Genomic DNA, 14,543 nt, shown 5'->3' with positions numbered 1-14,543 from the left:
TGGCTTTATGATAGCATATATGACATTCAAAACGTTATAATAGAGATAACCGGGAAAGTAAAAATTTTGTTGGCTCCAAATTTTTTACTAAGTAAGAAAAGAAAATAAAGAAATAGAGATTAAAAGAAAAGAAATTAGATTGGGTTGGATATTAGATCTGAAACTTTTAGGTTATATCTTCTCTCTACTCGATTAGAAACCCTCTCACAAACGATCCCAATTTGTATGTCTCATCTTTCACTCTCGAGCCTTCTAAGTCTCAATCCCTCTCAGTCGCAATCCCGCTCAGTCGCAATTCCTCTAGATCTCGATCGTCAGTTACAAAATCGATCTACAAAGCCCTCTCAATCGTCTGACAACTTGAAGCGACTACTCAGTTCCCGTTTTCTCTTCTGAACTCGTCAATGGCGGCTTCGGTTCTTCTCAATCATGCTCAATCTCGTTCCGTCGGCTCACACGGTTTTAGATCCAATTTTGTTTTGAGTTAATCTTGCTTATCACTTATCAGACTTGCTAGGGTACATTTAATTGAATAGAATATCATTTAATAAGTTTTACAAGAAATTTTCTCTCTCAGGCACGTTTACCTAGGTCCTAAAAGAAGTTCAGGTTTTCAAAAAAAGGAGATCTCAGCTACTTTCTGTTACTAAAACATGAAAGTTTTGTTCATCGGCTCTACTTCTCCGGCTCTTCTCAGGCTTATCCCCTGCTTTTCTGACCGGAGTTTGACCAAACAATGACGTGGGGAGAACCTTAGACGGCTTTCTACCTAGGAGTGCTGCTTAAGAGAAATTTAGACGCCCTTGAGGACCTCAGCAAGCTCTCCCATCTCCTGAAGTGTACACCAGAGTTAATGCTCAACCACATGCCTTCATGAACCCTAAGGTACAAATGGAATTGTGCATTTATGTCTTCATTAATGGCTAACCTTGTTGTACAATCTCCCGAACTTTCTCACTATATGTGAAGAACCTTTTCAAACTTTAGGTCATGCTCTTTTTCTCATCCACCAAAGATGACAAACCCTCTCACCTTGTGTGAAGAACTTTTTTGACTACTTTTTCAAGACTTGGTGTATACTTCTTCGGCACAAACAAGCTCTGGGTTTGTTGCCCACTTAACTGTGCTACCAACCTCAACATAGTTATGGATAAAAGAATACCTTACGCTGCAAAAGGAAAAGGCATAGCCTACAATCAGAAATCTTACTCCAACAGTAACAACAAAGAGCTCTCAAAAGAGTCTGGGAGACGAGAAACATCATATCATGAGAGGCATCATGGTTCTGAGAGAAGTTTCTCACCTCCACCAAAGAAGAGAATCAGAGCTCCAACCTTGGATAACTCAGCGCTGATGAGAGAGAACTCCCTGGCTTTGATGGGAAGACTCACTAACCCTGCTAGTCAGCGGCTTTGGTCTCTCATTCCCTTCCTCTTAAACAGATGGAATCTCAAGGGCAAAGCTACGGGATCTGACCTAGGAAGAGGATGTTTCCAGTTCAGATTTGAGTATGAGGAGTATGAAAAGGTTTTAGACAATAGACCTTACCATTTTGACCAATGGATGGTCATTCTTCAGAGATGGGAACCGATCATTTCACCCACCTTTCCTTCAGAAATTCCCTTCTGGGTTGAGCTCCAGGGACTACCAATGCACTACTGGATAAAAGAAATGCTCTACGCGATTGGAGAGAAGGTGGGCAAAGTGGTGGACCATGATATCTCCCCATCTGCAGCTAAAATAAGAGTCTTAATCAACGGTTTACAACCTCTTACAAAAGAAACAACAGTGGAGTTCCAAGATGGTAGTGAAGTTGTAGTTAGTCTGGACTACAAAAATTTGAAAAGCCATTGCCACCATTGTCTCCGCTTATCTCATGTAGAAGTTGATTGCCCTGGCCTTAAAAAAGCTGACGAGACAAATAAAAGGACAAATCAAGTTCCCCCTGAGAGAACAGCTCAAAAACCAAAGGAAGGCCACAGATCTAACAATCAAGGCCTCAGGTTATCTCAGGAAAATGGGTCGTCTCACCTTTCAGATTTTTCGAGAAACAAAGAGGCGCTGAACCCCTATAAGAGAAAGACAGAGGACATGTATGGGAGAACAAACCACGAAGCTGACTCAAGATCCCATGGCTTCAAATCTCCAATCTCTCGACACTCTCCCCCTCGACACACTCCTTCTTTCAGAAGAGAACCTCCCAGAACTTTCAGCAGGAATAATCATATTAGCGATAATCCAAATTTACAGTGGAGAGAGAAACCGTTACCAAGAGAACTTACATGGCAAGAGTCTTCTGAAACCTCTAGAACAAGACGCCCCCCACTTGAAAGAGAGATGACCACTGAAGTCTCAACACCTTTACCAGTATCTTTGCCTACAAAGAAAACAATAATGGGAGAATTACGGGAAGTTACAGTGCAGTACACTAGTTGTGCAGACCCCACTGAAAGTATGGCTAGAAAACAGAGAGTCTTACAAGGGGAAGCTAGAGGCCTTATGACAGAAACTGCAGACCAAATCCTCTCTGCAGTTAGCTTGGCATGTCAACAGGCTGACCCAGATCTTTCTGTAGCTCACCGGCCCCCTTCCATGAGTCCATCTCAGGATCTGCCAGTTCACCCAGCAGAGATCCCAGCTGCTTCAGGCCCAACCTCAAAGAAAAAGAGAGGAAGACCCCAATTGAATAAGGCAGCCAACAGACCAGGCAATAAAAGCCCTCTAAGGATAACAGGAGTGAAATCTAGTAAAAGACATCTGATGGGTCTGCATACCTCACCTAAAGGACGCCTTGGCACTGACGTTGCAGGATCATCTACAGCTGATGCTAGAGAAATCATCAAAGCTAAACAAGCAAGACAGCAACCAGCTGCAAGAGCCATTATCTAAGCTCCTTCTACAAGTGTAGCTCCTCCTCTCAACACAATTGTACCTGCAATAGTCAAGAAAAAGGTGGATTTTCCAAATCCACCCCCTCCTCTTCCTTAAAGATAATCAGCTGGAACTGTTGTGGTCTAGGGAATCCCATGATAGTTCAACGACTAAAGGAGATGCACAGGACCATCTCCCCAGATATAATTTTCCTCTCGGAGACAAAAAACCAAAATGAGGTTGTTCTCACTGCACTTCAATGTTTAAACTACACTGAATCTAAGCTAGTCGCACCCCATAGTCATGGTGGTGGTGGATTAGCCCTTCTCTGGAACAAAGAGATATCAATTCAAAATTTATCAGAAAACCATAACTTCATTGATACCTTCATTGAAGCGGAAGGTCGGTCTTTCTTTGCCACTTTTATCTATGGAGAACCTGAGAAATCCAAGAGAAAGGAGATATGGGAACAACTAACAACTCTTGGACAGAACAGATCAGAATCCTGGTTCCTTACAGGAGATTTTAATGAGATCATTGACTCATCTGAAAAGTCAGGAGGCCCTGCTCGTCCTGAGGGTTCCTTTGTGGACCTAAGAACCTTCATGTCCACTTGTGACCTCTTTGACCTCCGTTACACTGGGAACTTCTTATCTTGGAGAGGTAAAAGAAATGATCATGTGGTCTTCCGCAGGCTTGATAGAGCGATGTCAAACAGTGAGTGGGATGTCAACTACCCTTCAGGTAGAAGCAAGTACTTACCTTTTGAAGGCTCAGATCACAGACCAATTGTTACTTTTTTCGACCTGCAAAAGAAGAAAAGGAAAGGGCTCTTTAGATATGATAGGAGGCTCAGGGATAATGAAGAAGTTACCCAACTAGTAGAAGAGAATTGGCAGAGAGACCTGATTGAAGAAGTTGAGCTTAAAATTAACCGTTGCCGACAGGCTATTATTGCCTGGAGCCGTGAGAAGCACTTAAATAGCCAGAAAAAGATTGAGGAATATCGGTTAAAGCTTGAGAATGGCATGACCTGCCTAACCTCTGACCAAAGCCTGATTAACAACATCAATGAAGATCTGAAAAAAGCTTACTTGGCTGAGGAAGAACATTGGAAACAAAGGAGTAGACAACTGTGGCTAACTTTGGGTGATAAAAACACAGGGTTTTTCCATGCTAGCACTAAAGGACGCAAGGCGGTTAATAAATTTTCTGTAATTGAAGATGATGCAGGTCTTACTTTTTATGAAGAACATCAGATACTTAAGGTCATCTCAGAGTACTATCAGTAGATTTTTACTACAAAACCATGAGAAAGAAAATCAGTCATAGAAGCTGCTCTACAACCGTGCATCTCTGAGGAAACAAACAGAAAACTTACTAGATTGCCAAATGCAAAAGAGATAAAGGCAGCGTGTTTCTCCATCCATGCGGACAAAGCACCAGGACCCGATGGATTCTCTGCTAGCTTCTTTCAAACAAACTGGATTACAGTAGGTAACCAAATCATCCTGGAAATACAAGAGTTTTTCTCGTCTGGGAACCTACCAAGGAACATCAATGCAACTCATGTTAGATTAATCCCAAAAGTTTCAAGTCCAAAATCTATGAAGGATTACAGACCTATTGCTTTGTGCTCAGTTTACTATAAGATCATTGCGAAGCTTCTCACCAAAAGACTACATCCATTTCTCCACTTTTTAATCTCAGAGAACCAGTCTGCTTTTGTTCCTCAATGTGCTATAGCTGACAATGTGCTGATTACACACGAAGCCCTGCATTATCTGCACAACTCAAAGGCAAAAGAAACTTGTTTCATGGCTGTTAAAACGGATATGAGCAAGGCTTATGACAGAGTGGAATGGGACTTCATAGAACTAGTTATGGAGAGACTTGGTTTTCACAAAATATGGATAAGATGGATTATGCAATGCATAACAACGGTATCATACTCTTACCTCCTTAATGGAACGGCTCAAGGTCTAGTCACACCTCAAAGAGGGCTCCGCCAAGGTGACCCCCTATCACCATTCATTTTTATCCTCTGTAGCGAGGTTTTATCCGGACTCTGCAACAAGGCTCAAATTAGAGGAGATTTTACGGGAATCAAATTGGGAAAGAAAAGCCCTAGAATCAACCACCTGTTATTTGCAGACGATACTATGTTCTTTTGCAAATCAGACCCTCAAGACTGTGAAACTTTGATGATCATCTTACAACAGTATGAACAAGCTTCAGGTCAGTTTATCAATCCTCAGAAGTCAGCGGTTACCTTTTCTGCAAGGACTGGCCTAGAAACAAAAGATAGAGTAAAGCTTTTATTGGGAATTGAAAAAGAGGGAGGACTGGGCAAATACCTGGGATTGCCTGAACTTTTTGGTAGGAAAAAGAGGGATTTATTTACCATTATTGTGGATAGAATCCGTCAGAGAGCCTGCAGCTGGTCTTCTAAATTTCTGTCCACAGCTGGAAAGATGATCATGTTGAAATCAGTGTTAGCAGCAATGCCTGCCTACACTATGTCTTGTTTTAAACTGCCATGCTCACTATACAAGCGCATCCAATCTACCTTGACGAGGTTTTGGTGGGACTCTAGCATGGATAAGAAAAACATGTGTTGGGTTTCTTGGCAAAACCTGACTAAATCTAAAGGAGAAGGTGGATTAGGATTCAGGGACTTACAACAATTCAATGAGGCGCTGTTGGCGAAACTGAGTTGGAGAATCCTCACCAAACCAACCTGCCTTCTAGCTAGACTTCTACTGGGCAAGTACTGCCATACCTCAACTTTTTTAGAAAGTACACCACCGGCGTCGTCGTCTCACGGGTGGAGAGGTATTTGTATTGGAAAAGAGCTGCTTAAGAAGAAACTGGGTAAAGTTATTGGCAGTGGCAAACAGACTTTGTTGTGGCATGAACCATGGCTCTCTCTAGAGTCTCCTAGTACCCCAATGGGACCACCCACGGAGATATCCCACAACTGGACTGTGTCAAACCTCATCTCAACATCGACCGGTGATTGGGACAGAACAAAAATACAGCAAACCCTCCCAGAGTTTGAGAATGAAATTCTGGAGATCCGTCTTAGTAGACTTGGAGCTAAGGACACCTTTGCGTGGCTCCCTGCGAAAAATGGTTCCTACTCAGCCAGCTCCGGCTACTATGAAAGCATAGCAAACGTAGCGGCACTTTCCATCACTAATCTGCCCGTTGTTGATTTCAAATGGACAACAAAGATTTGGAAAGTCAATACCTCACCAAAGACTAAGTTCTTCATGTGGAAAGCAATGAGAGGTGCCTTACCAGTGGGTGAAAACTTGCGAGCTCGACAGATCCTCGAAGAAGCCAGTTGTCCTTTCGGCGGAGAGGAGGAAACAACCTTTCATCTCTTCTTCACCTGTCGATTTGCAACGGAAGTCTGGCTCGCAGCACCTTTTAAACAGAACATCAATTCTAGTCTCTTCTCATCCCTCAAAGACCTGTTCGAGAAAGCTAAACAATTTGTGTGTCTCCCACCAACGGGTATCAGATTGGGACCTTTGCTACCTTGGCTGATTTGGTCGATCTGGCTCTCTAGGAATCACCTAATCTTCAAGGATCGTCATACCTCAGCAGCAGAAACCCTAACCCGAGCCCTCGCTCTAGCCCGCGAATGGCTTACGGCTCAAGACATCCCCCAACTCAAGCCCGCGCTTAAGGTTCTGGATACTGCTTGACCACCATCGCCTAACACTGTGATCTGCCACACCGATGCTGCGTGGAATAAGGATCTTAAACTGGCCAGACTAGGATGGATTTTCAATCCCACTAACATCGAGATGAGTAGGTTTGGATCTGCAACAATGAGACATGTACGGTCACCTTTACTAGCAGAAGCTCTCGCCATCCACGAAGCTCTCCGCCAGGCATCAACTTTGGGTTTTTCTCAGATTTCAGTCGCTTCAGATTCAAAACAAGTGATCGAAGCTATCAACACGGAGGATCCACCACTGGAACTCCACGGGATTCTCCATGATATCCTGATTCTATCTTCTAAATTTCAATTCTCTAGCTTTTCTTTCATTTCTTGAAGCCACAACTGATGAGATTGCAAAGTTTGTTCTTAGAACAATTGTACCGGCCGGTTTGTAATTTTAATTGAAGGAAAAATTTTGTCCAAAAAAAAAAAAAAAAAAAATGGTACATTTAACAATTCTCATCACATCACAGACTCAAGGCACAAATCTCGGTAATTCTTCTTCTTTTCCTCAATTTCAGATTGAACTCTGATGATAATTGCTTCAAAGTTTGTATTTTCTTACTGGAAATCTCTGTTAGTTCTCATGGAAATCACAAAAAAGAGATAGAGATGAACATGTTAGATTTACTTAATAATGTTAAGTTTTAGATCCTTCATTCAATGAATTCTATCGTCCGATATTTAGCTATAGTGATTGAATCTGTGATATATGTTTTAGGCTTCTAATATATGAACCTCGTTGAGATATATGTTTAGTTTTTTATTCTGATGTTCATGTTGTCTACTTTGGAGTTTAATTATTGTTATTGTTAAATCATATAATGAGTTTAATAGATTGACTTTTTGAGGTGCAGATTCTTTTATTTCCAATTGAAATATAGCCAAGTAACGAGTTACAAAACTACTCCTTGAGAGTGGTGCTTTTGTTGAAGCCAAAGCCAGCGTAATTTCCTAACTCTCTATAGTTATATGCCTTCCCTTTAGGAATGTGGAAATTTGTAGCTGTACTTCATTGATTTTAAGATGGGAAATGTCAACTGTGACAACAGCTTGGACTCATGGCTATGATGTGTCTTACGGTAGCGTAATCCTTTCGTTCATGTGAACCTAGCTTAGATTTTAGTGAACTATATGTATGTGTTAAGTTAATAATACATTGTGTTTAGGATTCTCCTTACTTGTCACATATTCTCCTTAATACTTATGATTCCCCTTTGCGAAGTGTTAATGAGAACTTTGTGTGTGCAGGTTTTAGATTCTATCTCATCTCATAGAACAGCTTTGCTCAGGTTAGATTCCATCTCGCCACTTCACTTGTGTGTTCTTAGTGTTTTAACAAGTGGTTTTAGACTTTTCCATAAGCAGTTTCTTAAAATCTTCTATTCCGGTTGCTTCTTCGCTTCTCTAGATTAACCATTGCCTCCTTGACTTCATGGTACTGTCACTATTAATCATAATTTGCTTTGTTAGGAGTGACTTAGCTTGAAAACATAGAATCTTAATTTTATTTGCAAAGTTAATGGAATTACAATGTTTTGTGTTTTAATGTAACTTAACATATTCTGTTAGGTAATGCTCGTCTTTCATCGGAGGGCTGTGAACTGCAAAGAAGAAGAAGTGTGGCCGTAGCAACCATGATTTTTTTTATTATCTCAATGTAGTAAAAGCCTAAGCAAAAGTTCGATCTTGCTTGCTTTGTATTTTGTTTTCCACTTGAATTTTTATGTTAAATTATTATATCAATAAAATGATTTATTTTTTCTGTTTAACTATGAATTAATTTTTAAAATCCAAAATGCGAAATTTAAAAATTTAAATTCATAATGAAAATTTTAAAATTGAAATTCAAATGGTTTTGAATAACATCATTAATAACAAAATTGAAGTGCTGTTGTAAAATCTAATATTGCAGCAAAAATGAGCTATAATAACTAAAAATACGATAGCATAAAGAAAATCCGCTATATTAAGTCTTCGACCTATTATCACGGGCTATGATAGAGCGCTTGTTAAAACGCTATAATATAGTTAGATAGCGTTATTCGGACGCTACAAAAAGTCAATTTTCTTGTAGTGTTCCAAATTCTCCATCCAATAAAAGAGAACAAACTTGCATCCTTTCTTGGATCATGGTTCAAATTCCGGAGTAATTCCACATTTTGTATAAGTGAGTTGAGCATTAGAATGTTACCTTAAGGAGATTGAAGAGGTGTGTGCTGCCATACTTCCCTGCTAACTCTACACTGGAATAGGAGATGATTAACATCCTCTGGTGCTTCTCCACAGCTCTGACATGTATCATCTATAGTCACCTTACGTTTCTTCAGATTATCTGCAGTAGGTAATGCATTATGAACTGCCCTCCACCAAAAATTCTTGATCTTTGGTGGTGCATTTTGCTTCCATATATTGGTAAACAAATTTGTTGCAGAAGCTAAATTCAAAGGTGATATGTCATGTTGAGGTGGAGATAATTGACGGATTAGATAATAACCTAACTTGACAGAATAGTTACCATTCTTGGTGAACAGCCAGGACATTGCATCTTCAACTCCAGTGATTGAAGGCCTGATAGTTCGAATATAAGGAACATCTTCAGGGTTGATTAATTGGGCAAGACGTTCTTCATTCCAATTGCCATCTGTAATCAAGTCACTAACTTTCAGATTAGGATAAACAGAGGCTCCTGGACCGTTAGCTGGGCGAGAGGGATTTAATGGTAACCAATTGTCTTTCAAGACTTTAATATTGTGACCATTCCCTACTAAATATTTTAATCCATGAGAAAGAAGCTTAGCACCTTGAAGGATACTCTTCCACGCATAGCTTGAGTGGTTTGTGGCTTCAGTTTCCAAGAGACTTTGTTTAGGGAAGTACTTTGCTTTAAAAATTCTTGCAATAAGCGAATGCGGGTTTTGCAAGATCCTCCAACCCTGTTTCGCTAACAAGGCTATATTGAAGTCCTTAAGATCCCTGATTGCTAAACCGCCAAGCTTCTTAGGCTCATTGAGTTTTGTCCAGGCTATCCATGGAATTTTATGCTTATCTTTAGTGCTTGACCACCAGAACCGCCGTATAGCGCTTGTAATCTGATAAATAAGCCGCATGGGAAGGAGGAAGCATGACATACTGTAAGTTGGAATGACAGTAATGATTGACTTGAGAAGCACTTCCTTTCTTGCAGGTGGAAGAAGCTTATTGTACCAATTATCCAACTTTTGTTCCATTCTATGAGCAATAAAAGAGAAAGCATTGGTCTTATTTCGGCCTACAAACTCTGGCAAGCCTAAGTATCTGCCAAAACCTTCCGTTTTATAAATTCCCAGTATTGTAGTGAGTTGTTTGCGCACTTGAGAATCTATTCCTTGGCTAAAAAGAACAGCTGATTTCTGAAAATTTACAGCACCTGAAGCTATAAAGAACACCTGAAGCTTGCTCATATTGCTGAAGGATATTGATCAATGAGTGGCATTCCTCTTCATTTGCCTTGCATAACACCAAAGAGTCATCTGCAAAAAGCAAGTGTGAGATTGCTGGCCCATTCCTGCTAGCTTTAAATCCATGTAACTGTTTTTTCTAATAGAGGCTTGGATTAAAGCAGATAGACCTTTAGTACATATCAAATATAAGTATGACGATATAGGGTCACCTTGACGGATGCCTCTCTGAGGAGAAATATTGCCAACATGATGACCATTAATGAGTACAGAATATTTGACTGTTGTGATGCATTCCATCATCCATTTACGCCAAGTGTCCGAGAATCCCATTTTCGCCATTACTGCCTCAAAGAAATGCCACTCGAGCTTATCAAAAGCTTTTGTAATATCCAACTTTGCAGCTACAAAAGGAGTAACACTTTTTTTTAGTCTGAAGTGAATGAATCAGCTCATGGGCAATGAGAATGTTGTCCGTAATAAACCGCCCGGGAATGAATGCGGATTGATTATCAGAGATAATAGAGTTCAACCATGGCTTAAGCCTTTCAGATAAAGCTTTTGATAAAATTTTATAAGCCACATTGGCTAAACTGATTGGTCTATAATCTTTCACATCCATAGGATGATCTATTTTCTGGATCAAGCATATGTAAGTATGGTTCATTTCAGAATCAATCTTGCCTGTCTCAAAAAAAGATTGAGCAAATTTAAGCACACCTGAGCGGATAGTAGACCAATGGTCTTGATAAAAGCCGGGATTAAGACCGTCTGGTCCTGGAGCTTTGTCTCTTGCCATATTGAATGTCGCTTGATATAACTCCTCTTCCGTAAAAGGACAAATTAAAGCTGCATTCATTTCCTAAGTAACTCGTGGCCTGATGTTGTTGACCACTATATCTATAGCCTCTGTCGAATCAGATTTATACAGATGCTCAAAGTAATCGACAATCACCTTATGTATCTCTTCTTCATTACTTCTTATTTGCCCAGAATTGTCCATGATTGCATTGATTCGGTTATAACTCCGTCTTTGCTTGGTTTTGGCATGGAAGAGTCTTGTGTTCTTATCACCAGCACGGAGCCACAGAATTCTACTTTTGGTTTTCCAATACTCCTCTTCCATCCTGTAATGAAAAGCAAGCTCAGATTTTAAAGATTGTATCTTAGCAAAATCAAGAGGTTTGGCTTCATACGCTTTCTCGATTTGATGCTTCAGACTATGAATCTTTCTCTCCGTGTTTGTAAATTTCTGGTTTTCCATTTAGAACAACAAGATCTGCATTTTTACAAGGCTAAATGGAACTTATTTCCAGGTAAATTCTGACATTCAAAGAGCCAGGTGTTCTGCATATCCTTTTTGAGCTCATCATTAAATCTCCATCGATTGTCATATCTGAATGTAGAGTAGCCCTTCCATTTGCGGTCTCCTGTGTGCACTAAGAGGGGCCGATGATCTGATCCAATCCACTCTAAAAGCTGTACATAAGCTTTGGGGTATATATCTAATCAGTCCGCTGAAGCCACAACACGATCAATCCTAGTTTGGATAGCATGTGAATATCGTTGCCCAGCCCATGTATATTTACCCCCCATCGTTTTAATATTATGTAGTCCAGAAACAGAGAGCATCCTTCTAAACAGATTGAACGAAGCTTCACTCCTCTTAGGACCTCCCATCTTTTCATCATTACTCTTAACATCATTAAAGTCACCGAGTACTAACCTTGGTTTGCTTCTGTACATTCCCATATCAGCCTAAAAGATCATTTTCTCCCACATAGCGTTGCGATGACGTTGATTTGGGTCTCCATAGATGTAGGTGAGAAAAAAGGATGGACTACCAGGCTTGGATATGTACATGTCCGTGTAGTTTAAGGAGGGTGTATGCACAAAGTCAATATTTACAGTGTTGTTCCAAAAATTAGCCAGTCCTCCACTAAGACCGTCTGATGGAAGCCCAAAATTGTGAGGAAAGCCGAGGTCATTACACAGACTATTAACATATGTATAACCGTTTTTTAGTTTTAGTGAGGAACATAACATCAGGTTTAGAAGACTTCCTGATGTCTTTGATATATGGAATTGTCAAGGGGTTCCTCGTAAGCCCTTGACAATTCCAATGTAGTATCTTCATTTTGGTGGGGGTGGCTTCGGGGTTGCCACCTCCCCTTTAGCCAATGTAGAAACAGGGTCTTGTGCTTTCCGCCGGGTAGTTACCAATCCTTCCACAGCAGTAGCTTGAGTGGTTTTCTGTTTTGATGGAGTGGGCTGATCTAGAAAATCTGTGTCTGAGATTTTCCTCTTAGAACTTCTTTCAGCAACAATCATAGGGATATCTTGAGTAACTCCTAGTTGACACAGATCAGTATTCATAGAAACTTGTTGGTGAGGAGGAGTGTCATGTAAGATCCTTGGCTGGCTAGGAGCTGTGATCATAGGGCCTAGCTGACGGGATGGCGAAGTGCGTTGCGTACGAGATGATTCTCCAATTTCTGTGGTAGAGGTAGATGAATGAGATTGCAGGAGACTAGGCCCAGCCGAAGGTACAGAGCTATAGCCTAGATCTTCACAAAGTTGCATTATGTGTGATAGATGACTATCTTGAATTTGCGAATGCGTACAATCCTCCGAGCCATGCTTAAGGCTTCCACAATTTAGGCAGAAATTTTTCCAAACCTTGGTATCGAAATTCTAACTCAATTGGATCACCAACTCTCATAATTTGGACTTTACGAGCTAGAGTGATACAATTATCCACATCAAACAACACCTTGATCCACACATGTGCAGGACGAGTAGCAGTTGGCTGCAGAATCTGAACTTCTTCTACTTGCCCCAAGTTCGAACCAATACTCTTAACAATTTGATGTCGTCGATAAACGTTCGGAAGCTGAAAGATTTTGATCCAAAACGGAATTTTGCGAAGATAAGTTGGGGATTCCATTCGCTGCCCACGATCGATGACTACCATCCACCCCTTAAAGGTATAAGGACCATTCTCTAAGACAGTGAGTAGATGATGTTCAGTATCGAAGTAGAAATTAACAGTTCCATCATCGTTCACCTGTCCTTCAATTTTACCCTCAAGATGCCACGCCTTTGGAAGAGTGTTCTTCATAGCGTCTAGGTTTTGGTGTTTGTGATTGAGCCCTTTAACCACCAAACAGAGTCTATGGTCCTTCTCAAATTGTTGCTGCGCCTCTTGATGAACCACCCAAGCTTTTTGGTCAGCACCAATCTTCAATTGTTGAAAAGATCTCCAAAGTTCCTCCTCATATTTCATCAGGATAGATGAAATTAGTGGTTAGATGCGTGAGAGAAAGTGATAGAGATCAAGAAACAGAAGATTTTAGACCAGATTGGACTGAAATTTGATCGAAATTAGGCAAACCTAGAACAGGGAGAAGCTTCCCATCGAACTTTTATGCATTTTTATTCTTTGGAAATAGATAAATTATTGAAAATACAAAACTTCAAAATGAAGGGATGCAATGAAGTGTGGGTATTTTATTTGACAATACTTTGGAAAATTTATTTTTGTAATCTTTGTTGTGTCACATATAGTAGCTTTAATATGATATTACAAGTAATTAACTTAAAAATAATATTAAAATCAAATTCAGAAATTTCAAATAAACATTATATATTGCAAAGGTTATGGAAACTTATTTATGATATTATACTAAGTCATAAATAGATAAACATTATTTCAAATAAACTTATTTATGACACCACAACCAATATCTCTCTTCCTCCTTTTGCTCTTGATACCTTAAAAGAATCAAAATCTCTCACATGTTTTTGAAGGTTTAACTAAACATTTGTTGGATTTCTACATAGTATATCTTAGTTTGGATTGATATGTTTCGTTAGATGTATAAATGTTAGATATACCAACCGTAATAGCTCAGTCTGCTCAAATGTTTGCCCCTTTCAAGACCAGAGAAGAATGCAATGCCGCCAAAATTTAAATATTTTGGATTTCAAACAACAAAAATTTATTTGCAAGTATATTTAACTAGATAAATATTAATTAGATAAATTATACAACCTCTTTCTTTCAAATAATTAAATAATTTTACGTATTTTCTTGCCAATACAATTGCAAAATAACTAGTTATCTAGATTATACAATATCAGATTCGACTTGTAACACCTTAGCTTGGAGAATGGGGACTTCATAACTTAGTGGAAGTTTTATACTTATAATTTCTCTAAATATAAATTTTTGGTATACATTACCAACATCAGATATTATTTCCATGTATTATTAGTGAGACCTTTCTTCTTAAAAATGATGCTAAAACCAATAAAAACACTTGATGCAACAAATGTTTAATGTAAGAAATCCAAAAGGATCATCATAATCATATATTCACATGTAGTTATCTAGATAAATTCCACATATTGATTGAATATTTACTCTTAACTAGATAAATGTTTAATAGTGCAGATGATAGTTTAACATTAATGCACTGTTTTAAATGTAGTGG

General features: G+C 39.5%; 2 pseudogenes across 2 annotated transcripts; one reads left to right on the top strand and one right to left on the bottom strand.

The window, feature by feature from the left end:
- Window positions 1-2,783: 2,783 nt before the first annotated feature.
- Window positions 2,784-7,115, top strand: AT3G43575 (annotated as a pseudogene; the record flags this gene model as incomplete). Its single annotated transcript has 1 exon — window positions 2,784-7,115.
- Window positions 7,116-8,626: 1,511 nt separating this feature from the next.
- On the bottom strand, window positions 8,627-13,327 carry AT3G43573 (annotated as a pseudogene; the record flags this gene model as incomplete). The annotated part of the gene is made up of 1 exon: window positions 8,627-13,327.
- Window positions 13,328-14,543: the final 1,216 nt, after the last annotated feature.

This window comes from Arabidopsis thaliana, chromosome 3 (genome assembly GCF_000001735.4).
Source record: "Arabidopsis thaliana chromosome 3, partial sequence".
Classification (NCBI taxonomy): domain Eukaryota; kingdom Viridiplantae; phylum Streptophyta; class Magnoliopsida; order Brassicales; family Brassicaceae; genus Arabidopsis; species Arabidopsis thaliana.
Note: the sequence above shows the minus strand (reverse complement) of the source record. Positions and strands in the feature narration are given on the sequence as shown.